Source organism: Equus przewalskii, chromosome X, assembly GCF_037783145.1.
Source record: "Equus przewalskii isolate Varuska chromosome X, EquPr2, whole genome shotgun sequence".
NCBI lineage: Eukaryota > Metazoa > Chordata > Mammalia > Perissodactyla > Equidae > Equus > Equus przewalskii.
This window is the reverse complement of record NC_091863.1, coordinates 32,825,818-32,841,279: the sequence shown is the minus strand read 5'-3', so window position 1 is coordinate 32,841,279 and position 15,462 is coordinate 32,825,818. Positions and strand designations below refer to the sequence as shown.

The window sequence follows — 15,462 nt, the reverse complement described above, 5'->3', positions numbered from 1 at the left end:
ATGGCTCCCTGAGCATGGCAGCTCAGTCCTGTGGTGTGGCTTTGGGGGACTTTCTGGAAGCTCAGCATTGAGTGGCTCTCTTTAGCCCTCCACATAATCCTGTTAGCCTCTTAATGCCCTACAAGAAATTCCTTTCTATTGAAACCAGCTGGAGTGGATCCTATTCTCTGTAACTGACCCCTGACTTACTCAGCTCTGCTCAGTCACACTTCCACTCACGCTGCCTTCAATCCTCCTCATGCCTCCATCCCACCTGTCCCATCCAATCTCATCTTTCTTGAGTAGGTAACTCCTATTTATTCTTCAAGACTCAGTTCCGATGTCACCTCCTCTGCAAAGCTTTCCCTGATATGTATGTCACTTCCCCATCCTTTGTGTCCCATAGCATCCAATGCTTTCCTTCACAGTACTTCTCATACTGGATTGTCACCATCTTTTTCTTTGCCTTGCTCCTCCACTAGACTGTGAGCTACACGAAGATAGGGACTGTGTCTTTTCTGGGTGTTCCTGGTGCCTAGCACAGGTCCAGGTCCTTGCACACAGGAGGTACTCAAGAAAACTTTCTTGTTCAATTAGAAAACAACACACAGCCAATGGCAAATGCGAAGTTGTGTGGTTCAGACCTCAGTTTAGTAAAGGGACGTACCACCATTGCCTACAGTAAATGGCAACACCACCAAGAAGAAATCATGGCCCGGAAGCCAGGAAAGCCCCCTGTCTGGGCCTGGTTCCCTCATGCATAGAATGGTGGGTGGGAGTTCATTAGCGTTTCTTGGTGTGCAATCCTCTGAACATCCCTTCCTTGAAGTGATACTTGGGAGACAAGGGTTCCATGAGCAATGAGTTTGGGATATGTCGCATTTAGCAAAGTTAAACAGGTTCCCCTACTACAGAACTCCCCGGGGCCTTTAACAGGCTAATGTGCATTGTCACTCTCCTCCAGGAGAGTTCTAGTACGCAGGGTTGTGTCAGTTGTTTTTTGCTCAATAATGCTGCAAAACCTCAACGGCCTACAACAGCACATATTTATTGCTCACGTGTCTAGAATCACCCAGAGATTGGCTGGGCATGCTCACCTGGCTGGCGGTGGCTGCCTGGAGGTCCATCTAAGCTGGTCCTGGTTGGGATGACCACAGCAGGTCCACTCCGTCCCTCCTGTATCTCCCGCTCCAGCAGCTGCCTGGGCCTGTTCCCATGGCGATGGCAGAGCCTCAAGAGAGCAAGCCCAGAGCCCCACCTCACTGCAGGCCTCTGTTCCCCTCAGGGGTGCTAGCATCCCACTGGCCACCCAGCCAAGGGCCGGGCAGGCCACCCCGCCTTTGATGGGAAGGCACTGCAAAGCTCCATGGCAAAGGGCGTGGATTCCAGGAAGGATAAAGTATTGGGGTCACCAAGGCACTCTACCACCGTTTCCCAAAGTCACCTGACCAGGGCACTCCTCTGTATATCTGACTGGCTCTCACAACACACAGTTTGGGAAACACTAGACTGGCCATGCTGAAAGCCTGTTACGCTTCTGGGACCCTGATTCTGTACGCTGAGTGGCTTCAGGAAGGAGCCGATAGCAAATGTGGATCATGTCCCATGGACGGGGTTTTGCCAGAAGCGGCAGAAGGCGTGACTGGGGGTGGGCGCTCGGGGACCATGCTCCACAGAGGGACGCCCCCTTTGGAGGGCTCCTTACCGGCTGCTCCCGCCATGCCCGTCTTCACCTCCACCGCTTCTCCCCATCAGTCTCTTGCTCAGCTGTTTTTGGAGAGGAGGAGCAGAGCCCTCCCGGAAGCCTTCCTTCCTGAGAGGTGTGGCTCTAGAGACTGTATGGCTGGGCGGGAAATCCATTTTTCCTGTGTTCTGTTGCTCCAGGAACGCATCTTCTGGATGCTTGAGTGTGGGACAGCCTTCCTTGGCACAGGCCTGGTGCCTGCAGCCTTCCCCCTGGCTCCAGTCGGGGGGCCAGGTTCCCAACATATCGGGGGACTTACGCTGCCCGCTACCTCCCCAGGTGGTGGGTGCTGTCTGCCTGTCCCCTCTCTGGCCGCCAGCCGAACTGAACATCATTAACCGCCCTGCCAAGTCCACGGAGAAATGACAACCCAGCAGGAATCCCAGTAGGGTGGAGCACCGTGGCCAAGGCGGCCTGAGCACTCAGCTGGCGCTTCTTTCTTTTTCAGACTCGAGTCCATCCAGCAGCCCCGCCTGCCTCCCACTAGGCGCGGTGGAAATGCTTCCTGTTTATGACTCCCTGTCTTGTGTCCCCAGGACTCAGAGAGGTGGAGTTTCCGACCTGACACCAGGGCCGGCTTCGGTGTTATCACCGCCCACCCGACCCCTTTGTCAATGCCCTGTGGGCTTGGGGAGGGTGGTGGTGGGCTCCGGGCAGGGGGGCCGGCAGCTTGGGCTCCCTTTGGGGTACATAAATTTGGCCTTCTTAGGGAAACCTGTAGGGATGGGGGGATGAAGAGGATCAGGTTGCCAAGCGCACCAGGCCACCGTGGCTTTACGGGGTGGGGGGGGGGCGCACGCAGGGGTGGCCCCCATAGTTTCACCCACCCAGACGACCCCTTCCCTTTAAGCAGCTAGAAGAGCAGGGACCAGGTCAAATCCCGCCAGAAGCACCCCTTTTCCCTCTCTGGGCAGAGGGCACCTGGAAATGTGCCATTGTGATTTTATCAGAAATAAATGCAGTGAAATTTACACACAAAACCTACTGAAAGGATACCCAGCGCTGAGCGACCCGCGGAAAATCCTCAGCTGGCAATGATAGGTAATTTACATTTCTCTTTTATACTTTTTTGGTAATTTCCAAATTTTCTACAGTGGCTCCACGTTATTGTTAAATCAGAAAAAAAAAAAGTGACAGAAGAAAGAATAGAGGAAATGCTACAGTCACGTTCTTTGAGAAATAATTGTTCTAGAATGCTTTGTGCTGTATAGTCAATAGAATTGCAGTTTAGTAAAACAAAAAGGATAAAAGATGAAAAGACATAAAATGGTTATCAGTGCTTATCTCTGGAAATATGGTTGATTTAATTTTCTTTATTTTTTTTTACATTTTCTAAAGGAACGCATTACTTTTTAAAATTAGGAAAAAGTAATTGAAAATGAATGTATTTTATTTCTACCTTTATTGCCTCAATAAATACACATTGGGCACCTAGCGGGTAGGAGAGAGTGATTAGCGCTGGGACTGCACACATGAGGCAAATGGACCCCGTGCCTGGGCTCCCGGAACTCACAGCCTAAGGGAGACACAGTCACCAGGCCCCCATCTGCCATGGGGCCACGGCATCAAGGCCTCTGAGAAGGTATAAGGGGCCCTCACTTGGTCTGAGTCATCCGAGAAGTCTGCCCTGCAGAAGCTGTATTTGAGTTGAACTTGAGTAAGAGGGAGATCACTCAGTGAGCACTATGGGAAGGGCTTTCCAGGCTGCAGTGGTGGTGCAAAGGCCCTGAGGCAGGCTGGAGAGGCCAAGACACAGGAGGGAGTGCAGCCTATCCTGAGGGGGTCTCAGGCCCCTTTTCAGTTTAGGGCTTTATCAGTGGGACGCCACCAGAAAGTTTTTAAGCAAGGGGCTGAGGTGATAAATTGTATGATTCAAAGTAATTCCAGGCGAACAGTTTGGAAAAGGAAGACAGACAGCAGTGAGACCTGGTTGGAGGCCCGGGGGGCCTGGACTCTGGTGAGGAGGGGAGGCAGAGGGAAGCGCTGGAGTCTAGAGGCCCAGCTGCATTTCCACGGGCAAACTGGCTTCTAGGGGCCCGGGGTGGGGGGATGGGAGGTGGGGGTGTGTGAATGCCCAGGGGCTTCTTGCAGCCTGCATCATCACCCGGGTGTCTCTTGCTGGCTCAGTGGCCAGGCCCACATCGGCCTCAGCCGATCTGAGCAGGGGAGGAAGAAGATCCCCGTGGCATGGAAGCTTGTCTGAGCTGTAACCCCAAGAATGACCAAATCTAGAGAGGAAGGAGGCCAAGGCAGCCAGCTTGCAGAGCCCAAAGAGGTGGCGGCACAGACACACTGTCCTTCCCAGAGCTGTCCCCACAAAGGGCACAGTTTGGAAGAGTTGACTTGCCCCAGCCACCTCACCCATCGGGAAAAATGAAATGCACGGGGTGGGGTTGGGGTGGGGGGGGGAGCGTGAGGGGGGGGATGTTCATAAATCAAGGGGCTACAAAACGCAGCCTGCCGCAGCCTCCTTGTTTGGTTCCTGACCTTTCTGGCCACGTGAAGTGCAATCCCACACCCTTCCCGAGAGGGCTGGCGGAGGACATTCTCCGTGACTCTCCGAGAGCGGGTCTGTCTTTCTCAGCGGCAGCGCTGGAGCCTTCTCTCTCCCCCAGCTCCAGGGAGTCGTGGCATCTGACTTCTGTTACTCAATGCCCGGGCTGTCTGGTGAGAGCAAGGGCTCCTCCCATCCATATTTGGGCCAGCAGTCTGCATGGATGTAGGCTGAATAAATATTATGTCTTGCACGGAGAAATATGACCATTTTCCAAATGTCTGCAGTGCCGCTGCGATGAGTAAAATACGGTATTCGCCAGCCTTACACAATTCCTAGCTGCTTGACGTCATTATGTGTGGTTTGCAGCAGATACCAACAGTGCAGCAGGAGAACTTTCGGACCGTATAAAAAGTGGGCCTCGGGTATGAGAAGCTGTTCCGAGAGCTGACCCCTTTTGCTTGGGGACCGTCCCATGCCTGCGTGTCAGATCAGCCAACAGCTGTGGTCTGGGATGGTGTTCAGAGATGCCAGCTGGTTCTCTCCGGCTGGGGCCACTTCTGCCACAGCCTGGCGCCTTTGAATGTCCCCAGCTCTTGGCTGACCATTGCGGATTTTGGATACTGTCCCAGGGCTCTGGGAGGGGCTTCAGAACTCCCCCATAGGATCTAGAATCTCTGCTGGTGACTCCAGGCTCGAAGGGGAGGAGGGGGTGGCATCAGATTCAAGGATGCTCACACTCGTCTCTTTAACTCTCCGATCTAACTGGCGGTGGGGAATTTCTGGTGTAAGGTTTAGAGCGATCACAGTGACTCAAGTGGGTAGGGATACATATGGGATGCCATGCATTGTCTGAAATGTTTTCTTTCACAGGGGCCGGCCCGTGGCCGAGTGGTTAAGTTCGCGCGCTCTGCTTCAGTGGCCCAGCGTTTTGCTGATTTGGATCCTGGGCGCGGACATGGCACTGCTCGTCAAGCCACACTGAGGCAGCGTCCCACATGCCACAACTAGAAGCACCTACAACTAGAATATACAACTCTGTACTGAGGGGCTTTGGGGAGAAGAAGAAAAAAAAAAGATTGGCAACAGATGTTAGCTCAGGGGCCACTCTTTAAGGAAAAAAAAAAGAAAGAAATGTTTTCTTCCACAAAATGAACTCTGGCAAACATTTATTAAATGCCTGTTTCTTACTGGTACTGTGCTTGAAGTTTTGGCCTATCTGATATGGCAGAAACAGTGGACTGGCATACACACTGCCTTTTCCTTGGCTTTCCTCTATTACAGAGGCTAGAAAGCACAAACACGGGATCTCCTGGGCTCTCTTGCAGCTGGTGGTGCCCATGTGACCCATTTCTGGTCAAGTGCAGGTAAAAGGAAGCTTTTGATAAATGGCCACCTCAGCTGGCATGCCCCTTTAGCGCTTTGTCCTTCTCCCTCCCCTCATCTTGCTGCCTGGAATGCAGACTTGATGCCTGGAGGTGCAACAGCGATATTGTGATCAGGAGGAAACAAGCCACATGCTGAGGATGGCAGAGAAGAAAACAGAAGAAACCTGGTCTTCAGAGATATTACTGGGCTGCCATACTGGTCTAGATAGCTATCCTCTTCATTTCTTTTTGTCTGAAGCGAACCAATACCTTACTTAAGCCATGGCTTGTGGGGTTTTCTGTAACTTACCAAATGCAAATCTCAGTGCCATACATGATTTTACCCTCAGAACAACTCAATGGGCTAGAATTGACATCTCTCTTTTACAGATGAGGAAACTGAGGCTCCGAGGATTCAAGTAATCAAGGTCAGATAGCTAGTTAGTTGCGGAGTCAAGCTTTGAGTGCAGGACTGTGTGACTTCAAGACCTTTCTCTCCTCTCTCTATGCTGTCCCCTTCCAGGCAGTAGAGGACCCACCCCATCTGTCGGAAACCCACGAGGGTCTGGAGTGTGACGCAGATGTCTGCTGTGAGGCTCGTGAGCAGCAGGGAGAATTTTCCCTGTTACCGTGGTTGCTGTTTTGCCATGATCACAAACATACTCTCCGTTATGGGTTGAATTCTGTCCTCCAAATTCGTATGTTGAAGTGCTGACCCCCAGGACCTCAGAATGTGACTGTGTTTGGAGGTAGGCTCTTTACAGAGGTGCCTGAGTCCAATTGAGGTCATTAGGGTGGCTGTAATCCAGTGTGACTGGTGTCCTTATAAGAAGAGGAGATTTGAGACAAACACACATAGAGGGAAGACATGTGAGGACCCAGGGAGGAGCGACCATCTAGAGCCAGGAGAGAGGCCTGGACAGGTCCTCCTCCACAGCCCTCAGGAGGAGCCAAGCCTGCTGACCCCGTGATCTTGGACTTCCAGCCTCCAGAACTTGGAGACCACCAGTTCCTGTTATTTACGCCGCCCAGTGTGTGGTACTTCGTTACAACAGCCCAAGGAAACCAACCCACCCTCCTAGGCGAATTTCTCCTGTTCTCCTTGATCCTTCCTCTTGCCTCGTGTATCAGTCAGCTATTGTAATCATACCTTGTAATGAGCCACGCCCAGAATCTGTGGCCTGTAACCACAAGCATGTATTCATACTCACGCATCTGCTGGTCAGCTGGGCTGGGCTCCAGGTTGGGGGTTGGATTCGGGTCTGCTTCACGGATCTCCCTTCCAGCTGCCTGGGGTGCTTTCTTCCATGATGACGGCAGAAGCACAGAGGCCGAGCTCAGCCACACTAGCACATTTTAAGCCTTTGCTCACATTAGAGTCTGCTAACATCTCGTCAGCCAGACTAGGTCACATGGTCCAACACAACATCAATACAGGGGTCAGCGGTATACTCTGACCCACAGAGGGAGGGGAAGGGGTAAATATTTACCAAAGTGTAATTCAAATGGTCAACCGTCCTAGAGGTGTCCTGGACTTGGAATAAATCCACATATTTGCCTTGACCCAAGGCTTCTCACCTCTTCTCATCCAATATATGCTTTTGTAGCATTCTTTCTACCTCCTCAAGATCCTTTCCTTCCCAGCCCTCAGTATCAATTGAAATGACTTCAACTGCATGTAGCAGAAAATCCAGCCCAATTTGGCTTAAACAATAAAGGAATGTAATGGCTAAAGTAACTGAAAAATCCAGCAGTTGGACAAGCTTCAGGTGTGGTGTGATCAGGGCTCCAACTCCATTTATCTGCCAATCTCTTGGCTCTTTTCTGCTGTGTATGTCACCTTATTCCTCAAGAAAGCTTTCCTCAGGGTCAATATATGATTACAATACTACTTGTAAAAAAACAAACAAAATAACTTGAAAACTACACAAGTGGCTATTGGCAGTAGAATAGCTTAATAAATTGTGGCATATTCACACAATAGAATAATAGACAGCAATGAAAATGAACAAACTCTACCCCATGCAACAACATGGAAACTTTCAGAAACATAATGTTGAGCAAAAGAAGCCAGAGACACAAGAACACTTACTGTAAATTTTATTGATACAAAGTTCAAAGTCAGGCAGAACTAATTTATGCTGTTGGTCAACCTTGGGGATGCAGGGGAGTCACCAGAAGGGGCCCCAGGGGGCTTCTGGAGTGCTGGTCATGCGCCTTGTCTTCTAGATCTGAACGCTGGTGACATAGGAGTAAGTTCATTTTGTGAAATGTCACCAAGCTGTACACGTATGACCTGTGCACTGTTCTTTACGTACGTTTTGCTTTAATTACAAGTTTATTTACAAAAATCCCTCAGGCTTTTTGGGTGGAGAATGGGAGGACGGGTAAGGGGAGAGGCAGGCTGACTTGTGCAGAGGCTGATGCCATAGTCCAGGCAAGCAAGGCAGCAGTAAAGGGAGGGGACGAGCTGCTCACCTGGGCCACACGTGAGAAACAAGGAAGAGGAGAGGCAGTGAGGGCAGGTGGCAGGGCGAGGAGAAGGCAGACCGCTGAGCCCCACTGGTGCGCTGCCGGGGTGTTCAGAGGTTCCAAGGGGAGTGGGAGAGGCCCCGCGAGTGCCAGGAAGGAGCTGAGGGAGCAGCCTGCCCCTCACAGCCAGCGTCTTCTGGGGACCCTGTGAGAGAAACGACATTGGGTTATTTACCTGACCCAGGATGGCATTTCTTTCTTTCCTTCTTTTTTTTTCCCTCCACAAAGCCCCAGTACAAAGTTGCATGTCCTAGGTGTAAGTCCTTCTAGTTCTTCTATGTGGGACGCCACCACAGCAGAGCTTGACAAGTGGTGCGTAGGTCCGCACCCAGGATCCGAACTGGCGAACCCCAGCCTGCCAAAGTGGAGTGTATGAACTTAACCACTATGCCACCCGGCTTGCCCCAGGATGGCATTTCTTTCTTAGAGAATTTATGTCCCCATAGGCAGTGGGTGAAAGTTCCAGTTGCTCCATATCCTCTCAAAACTTGGTATGATCGAAGGATCTTTCTTTTTTGGTGAGGAAGATTGGCCCTGAGCTAACATCTGTGCTAGTCTTCCTCTATTTTGTATGTGGGTCACCGCCACAGAATGGCCGCCCATGAGTGGTGTAGGTCCACACCCAGGAACTGAACCCAGGCCACCAAAACGGAGCATGCTGAACTTAACCACTAGGCCACGGGGCTGGCCCCTGAAGGATCTTTTTAAAGCATAAATCAGATTATGTCTCTGCCTTGCTCAAAACCCTCCAGTGGCTTCCTGTAACATTTAGAATAAAGTCCTAACTCCTCACATTGCCTATAATGAGTCCCTACCTGTTTCTCAGGCGGCCAAGCTTGGCCCTGCCTCAGGACCATTGCACTTGCTCTGCTCTTCACACCCAGCTCTTTGCAAAGCTGCCTTTTCTCATCATTTAAAACTCGATGTGTTTGGCTTACTGTTGCCGTATAACAAACCACTCCAAAACAAAACACTCCAAAAAAAATAAAACAAGAAGTTTCTTATGCTCATGGGTTCTGGGAGTCAGGAGTTCAGACAGGGAATAGCAGGTGACTTTCTTCTGTTTCACCATGACAAGAGTCCCAACTGAGAAGACACAAAGGCTGCACGTGGCCTGCAGCTGGGCACTGGACTTCTCTGGGGGCTCCTGGCTCCTGCGCTGGGAGGTCGGAAACCCTCGGTTCACCTGGGACGGCTCCCAGGGCACCTACACTTGGCCTCTCTTGTTGCTTGGGCTTCCTCGTGGCGGCCAAGGCCTGGCCAAACTTCTCATGTGGCGGCTCAGGGCTCCAGTGCGAGTGTTATGGGAACCGAGCAGAAGCTCCATGGCCTTTTGTCACCTAGCTTTGGGATTCTCTTGACGTCACTTCCGCTGTACTGTACTGGTTGAAGTAGTCACAAGCACGCCTGGATTCAAGGGGAGGGGACGTAGGCCTCCCCCGCCCCCCTCAATGGAAAGAATGTTAAAGAATTTTGTGGTCCTTTTTTTAAACTGCTGCACAAGTTAGATGTCAATTCCTGGCCACTCTCCCTGAACCAGTTGCCCCTGTCCGACCTTTACCATTGTTCCTCCATTTCATCTTATTTGTAGCACTTATCAGAACCTGACATTCTCTTAGTTAATTTATTACAAGCTTATTTTCTGTCTTCTCCCACTGGAATAGAAGTTCTGGGAGAGCATATACTTATTTCTATTTTGTTCTTTTTAGAGATTGGCACCTGAGCTAACATCTGTTGCCAATCTTCTTTTTTTTCCTTCTTCTTCTCCCCAAAGCCTCCCAGGACACAGCTGCATATTTTTAGGTGTGGGTCCCTCTGGTTGTGGCATATGGGACGCCGCCTCAGCATGGCCTGACGAGCGGTGCCATGTCCGCACCCAGCATCCAAACTGGCGAAACCCTGGGCCGCCGAAGAGGAGCGCTCGAACTTAACCTCTCGGCCACAGGGCTGGCCCCTCTAATTTTTTCTTCACACTTTTATATCACTAGTGGCTAGAAGAGTCCCTGAAACATAGTAGATGCTCAGTAAATATTTGTTGAAAAAAATGATTCAGTGAGAAGCAATGTGGGGTGCTCTGTGAGCACAGAGGGGTGGCTCTCTTTTGGGAGTCCGGTAAAGGCTTCCTGGAGGAGGTGACAAAAGCTGAGCTTTGAAGGACCAGGAGGTGTATAGCTGGTGGGAAGGGATTTGTGTATTCCAGACAGAGAGTCAGCAGGGGTGAGGCGCCGGGATCCGGCCCATGGGACCTGGCCATGGCACCTGCAGTAGGGGCCTGGAGTAACCTGTTCAGTGTGTGTGTGGGAGGCACTGGGGAGAGATGAGGGCAGAGGGGTGGTGTGGGGCGCAAGCTCTCAGAGCTGGAGCACACCAAGCAAGTCTGGCCTGGCTCCTGAGGGCCATGGGAAGCCCCACGAGTAATTTTAAGCTGATACAAAATGTTGGGATCAGACGGTATTTTTTTGAAAGGTCATTTCTTACAGATGCGATGTTTTCCCCACAGGCACCAGGGATCCAGGGGGCCCTTGAAGCGAAGCCTTGCACGCAGCCCTCCAGCCGTGCTCCCCTCTCAGGCCTTCATTAAGCCACAGACACGCCTTCTGTTCCACCTGCAGCCAAGTCCAGGTGGCCCGGGTCTGGAAATGGATGTCCCAGGTGGCTCCTGGGGACAGGCCTGGCTAATGCTCCTCTCTTGGCTTCACCAAAGTAGGGAGAGAAGGCCACAGCCCGAAGTCTCACCCTGACAATAATCCTCTACGTTATTAAGAAAACCTGGTATTATTCTTTTTCACCATTCACCAAAATAAACTCAAAATGGATTAAAGACCTAAAGGTGAGACCTGAAACCATAAGGCTTCTGGAAGAAAACGTAGGCAGTACACTCTTTGACATGAGTATTAAAAGGATCTTTTCGGACACCGTGCCTTCTCAGAGAAGGGAAATAATAGAAAGAATAAACAAATGGGACTTCATCAGATTAAAGAGCTTCTTCAAGGCCAATGAAAACAGGATTGAAACAAAAAAACAACCCACTAACTGGGAAAAAATATTTGCAAGTCATATATCTGACAAAGGCTTAATATCCTTAATATATAAAGAACTCTCGCAACTCAACCACAAAACATCAAACAACCCAATCAAAAAATGGGCTGGAGACACGAACAGACATTTCTCCAAAGAAGATATACGGATGGCCAATAGGCACATGAAAAGATGCTCATCATCGCTGATCATCAGGGAAATGCAAATCAAAACTACACTAAGATATCACCTTACACCCGTTAGAATGACAAAAATATCTAAAACTAATAGCAGCAAATGTTGGAGAGGTTGCGGAGAAAAAGGAACCCTCATACACTGCTGGTGGGAATGCAAACTGGTGCAGCCACTATGGAAAACAGTATGGAGATTCCTCAAAAAACTAAAAATAGAAGTACCATACGATCCAGCCATCCCACTACTGGGTATTTATCCAAAGAGCCTGAAGTCAGCAATCCCAAAAGTCCTGTGCACCCCAATGTTTATTGCAGCACTGTTTACAATAGCCAAGATGTGGAAGCAACCTAAGTGCCCATCAACAGACGAATGGATAAAGAAGATGTGGTACATGTATACAATGGAATACTACTCAGCTGCAAAACAGAACAAAATCATTCCATTTGCAATAACATGGATGGACCTTGAGAGAATTACGTTAAGTGAAATAAGCCAGCGAGAGAAAGATAATCTGTGTATGACTCCACTCATATGAGGAATTTAAAACTATGGACCAAGAACAGTTTAGTGGCTACCAGGGGAAAGGTGGGGTGGGGGGTGGGCACAAAGGGTGAAGTGGTGCACCTACAACATGACTGACAAACATTAATGTACAATTGAAATTTCACAAGATTGTAACCTATCAATAACTCAATAAAAAAAAAAAAGTAGAACCAAAAAAAAAAAAAAAAAAAGAAAGAAAACCTGGTATTGCCCCAGTGCAGTCTGCCATGCCTGGGGCTTGCTTCCAACCATTCCGGGGTCGGGGCAGCAGTGGCCCTCGTGGTGCAGGTTGTTGGAGCTGGCGATGAGGCCCAGAACTTTCTTAAGCAATTCCCAACACTTTTACATATGCTTGAAATTCTCCATCATCAAAAGTTTAAAAAGACATCATATCCGCCCCAATAAAATCATAGTCTCCCGTCCTCCCTCTTTCCCTTCGAAAAACCATCATGTTGGGCACATTCAGTCCCACAAACTTTAAAAGCAGTATCTTTTGACCATAATGTCAAGATAACAGCAAGACTATTAACGACTCACACAGGGTGTGAAAGCAGTAATCTTGTTTTTCAACTTACCGTAGTGACTTAATGGTCATATATTTTATCCTGAAGCGTGGAAAATGAATATTGAAAGTGTATACTCCAACACAAAAGCTATTATTTTTAACGTTCAACTTCATGTAGAGCAGAAAAGTGTCAACTTTCACAAGGCAAGCGGGGAGACTAAAGCTGATCGTTTCAAAGGGTTTGGTGACAGATTCGAAAACTGAAGGCGGCATCTTTCATCCCCAGTTGAGGACACCTGGGCTCCTCGGGACTGAGAGTTTGAGGCTGTGAGGACAGAGCGTGGCAGCAGCATTTCTACAAAGAGGTGCAGGTCCACCGTGAGGAGACCTAAACGCCTGAGCAGACCTAAAATCCTTCCGACCCGGCGTCCGGTTCCAACGTGTCATCCAGTTCTAAGGTGGAGTCCAGTTCCAACATGGCGTCCAGCTCCCACATGGCCTGCAGTTCCAAAATGGCGTCCAGCTCCCACATGACCTCCAGCTCAAATATGGCATCCAGTTCCACGATGACCTCCAGCACAAACATGGCGTCCCGCTGCAAAATGGCGTTCAGTTCCAACATGGCTGTCCACAGTGCTGTTGAGTGCCCAGCAGGTATTGCTGTTGTTCTCGGAGGTCTGAGGGGAAATTGCTGTCTCAGGCTGTGAGAAGCCACTCCTTTAAAGGATCCGTCCAGTAGGCCTGTGTATGTCGGCACAGAGACACACACTCTGGTCGATGCCCAAAGAGACTGGGGGGAAGAGGTTAGGCCGCAGCTCTTCAACGAATCACAGCCAGCCAAGGCCCCGAAGTCGACTGCCCTGGCTCCGTGGGTTCCGTTGCTGGTCGGAGGTCTGTAGAAGCCACAGCCGCGGTCTTCCCAGAGGCAGGCCGTCTCAGGAGTTAGGGGTGACAGGTCCTTCCACTGAGGCCCACGAACGCTGCTGGGTGGCTGTGGGGGATGAAAATGGCTCTGGGGGCAGGCCCAGGTTGCGGGCAGTGCCTCAAAGTGGCCCCGTAGGCAGACTGCCTCTCTGACAGACCGGCAGGGAGCCCGGAGACGCCGGGGGCGGCTGTGAGGGCCAGCGCAGAGGATTCTGGGAGCAGAGGAGCGCCGAAGGCTGGAGGCTTATGATTCCTGCCCCTCAAGCGGACGCCCAGCGTAGGCCGTCAGGACCCCTGCTCGGGGCTTCCGGGCAAGAGAGAGTCTTCCCGAGGCTCAGAAGTACCTCACACTGTGGAATCGTGAGCGTGAGGCTCAAGGGCCCTTCACGGCGCTGGAAGCCCCGACTGCGACTGCGTGCTGGCAAAGCCAGTGCACTTGTGCGCCCCCCTGGCTGAAGGCGTGGCCGAGGCCCGGGGACTCCCCGGCTCTGTCCCCGGCCCACCTGCTCTCGGGAAAGCGGGCCCTTTCCCAGAACCTATGCCGCAGCTGGGCCTCCGGGCCACTGGTTCCCACAGGAAGGCAGCTCACCGCTGTAGCTGTGCAGTCCTCAGATTGCTCACCTCCTTTCTCAGTCACCACCCCGAGTCAGATCACGTCGTGCTCTAGCTCAGAGCCCTCCTGTGGCTCCCCATTTCCCTCAGATAAAAGCTCAAGCCCTTAGTCTGACTGACAAGGCCCTCCCTGATCTGACCTCTCCTCTCTACCTCCCTGGCTTGGTGCCCTGCTACCCATGCCCCTCCCCCACCCAACTCCAGCCACATTGGCCTCATTAGCATTCCTGGAACATACGAGGCACACTCCTACCTCAGGGTCTTTGCATTGACTGTTCCCTCTGCCTGGCACGCTCTTCCTCCAGATATCCTTATGTCTTGCTTCCTCACCTCCTTATGTCTCCTTCCCAGTGAGGTCTTCCCCAACTACCTTATTAAGTGGCAACTCCCCGCCCCCGCCCACCAATTTCTGTTTCCTGAACTTCCCCCTCCACAGCCATTACCAACCATCACCTGCAGTGTGACATATTTAATGTGTTTTTGTCTATTTTCTATCCCCTCCCATTCAAATAAAAGCTCTAAGCAGGCAAGGACTTTTCATCTCTCATTCACTGCTCTATCTTTAAAGCTCAAATCATTGTTTGACACATAGAGGCACGTGGTAAGTACTTGCTGACTGACTGAATGAATGAATGAACACACTCAGTCTGGCCCTTTCCCACGGGCTCAAATCCACCTTCTCCCTGAGCAAATCTTCCCCTGCCTTCTCTTTCCTGTCTTTCCCTGCCGGACTGCTTGTCACCAACCCCTCTGTGCTTGCTGCCCCCACATTGTGACCTCCATTGCTCTGGACGCTGCTCCCTGCGGGCCCCAACAGTCCGTAGGCCCAGGCCCACCGCTTGCCCAGTGCTCAGGCTCTCTGCTCTGTGTGGCTCCTCTCCATGCTGCTGTGTCCCCTCCCCACTTTCCGTCGTGCCCCCTCCCAAGGCTCGGCCCTCCTACTGGTTCAAAGGAGTCCTGTGTCCCCCGCTCTGGTCTCCTGGTGCTCCCTCCCTTTAGAGGTCTCCTCCATCAGTCTCCTCAACCCAAAATCAATGAGCAAAAGCCCAACAGCCGAGTGCATGGATTAAAGAAAAAAGAGCAATAAAAATGGAGAAAAAGAATAAAGAAAAGTTCAACTTCTCTCCTGCTCTTCCCATCTCTACTGGTGGCCCAGTCATGCCCTGGGTGCTCAAGCTGAAGACCACATCATCTTTGGTGGCCCATCCCATGCCCCTGTAAGGTCCTGCTGCGTCACTTCTTCTGGGGCTTGTTGAACGTCTTCCCTAGTCCATTCTCGTGCCACTGCCCTGCTTCCTGTCATCTTCGTCCATTCTTCCCCTTCCCCTGGGACATGGCAAAAACTGTTGGATGGAGCCCTCTGCAGCCAATGCTAGCCTCCAGAAGCCAAATTGGATCCTATTACCCTGCACAAGAATACAGAACCCACTCTAGGTATTTCAGCATAGAGAATTTAATCCAGGAAATTGGCTTGCAGATGCTGGAGAAGCCAAAAAGCCAGACTCCCGGGACATTGACGTAAGGCAGAGGTTGGCAACCCAGAGATTAG

At 51.0% G+C, this 15,462-nt stretch overlaps 1 long non-coding RNA gene across 1 annotated transcript; it reads right to left on the bottom strand.

Moving 5' to 3' along the window:
* Nucleotides 1-7,667: 7,667 nt before the first annotated feature.
* On the bottom strand, nucleotides 7,668-14,224 carry LOC139080944 (uncharacterized). Its single transcript, XR_011535834.1, has 2 exons — nucleotides 12,448-14,224; nucleotides 7,668-8,261 (listed from the first exon to the last, which is right to left on the bottom strand). It is a non-coding gene; the product is annotated as an uncharacterized lncRNA (long non-coding RNA).
* Between the last annotated feature and the right edge of the window lie 1,238 nt (nucleotides 14,225-15,462).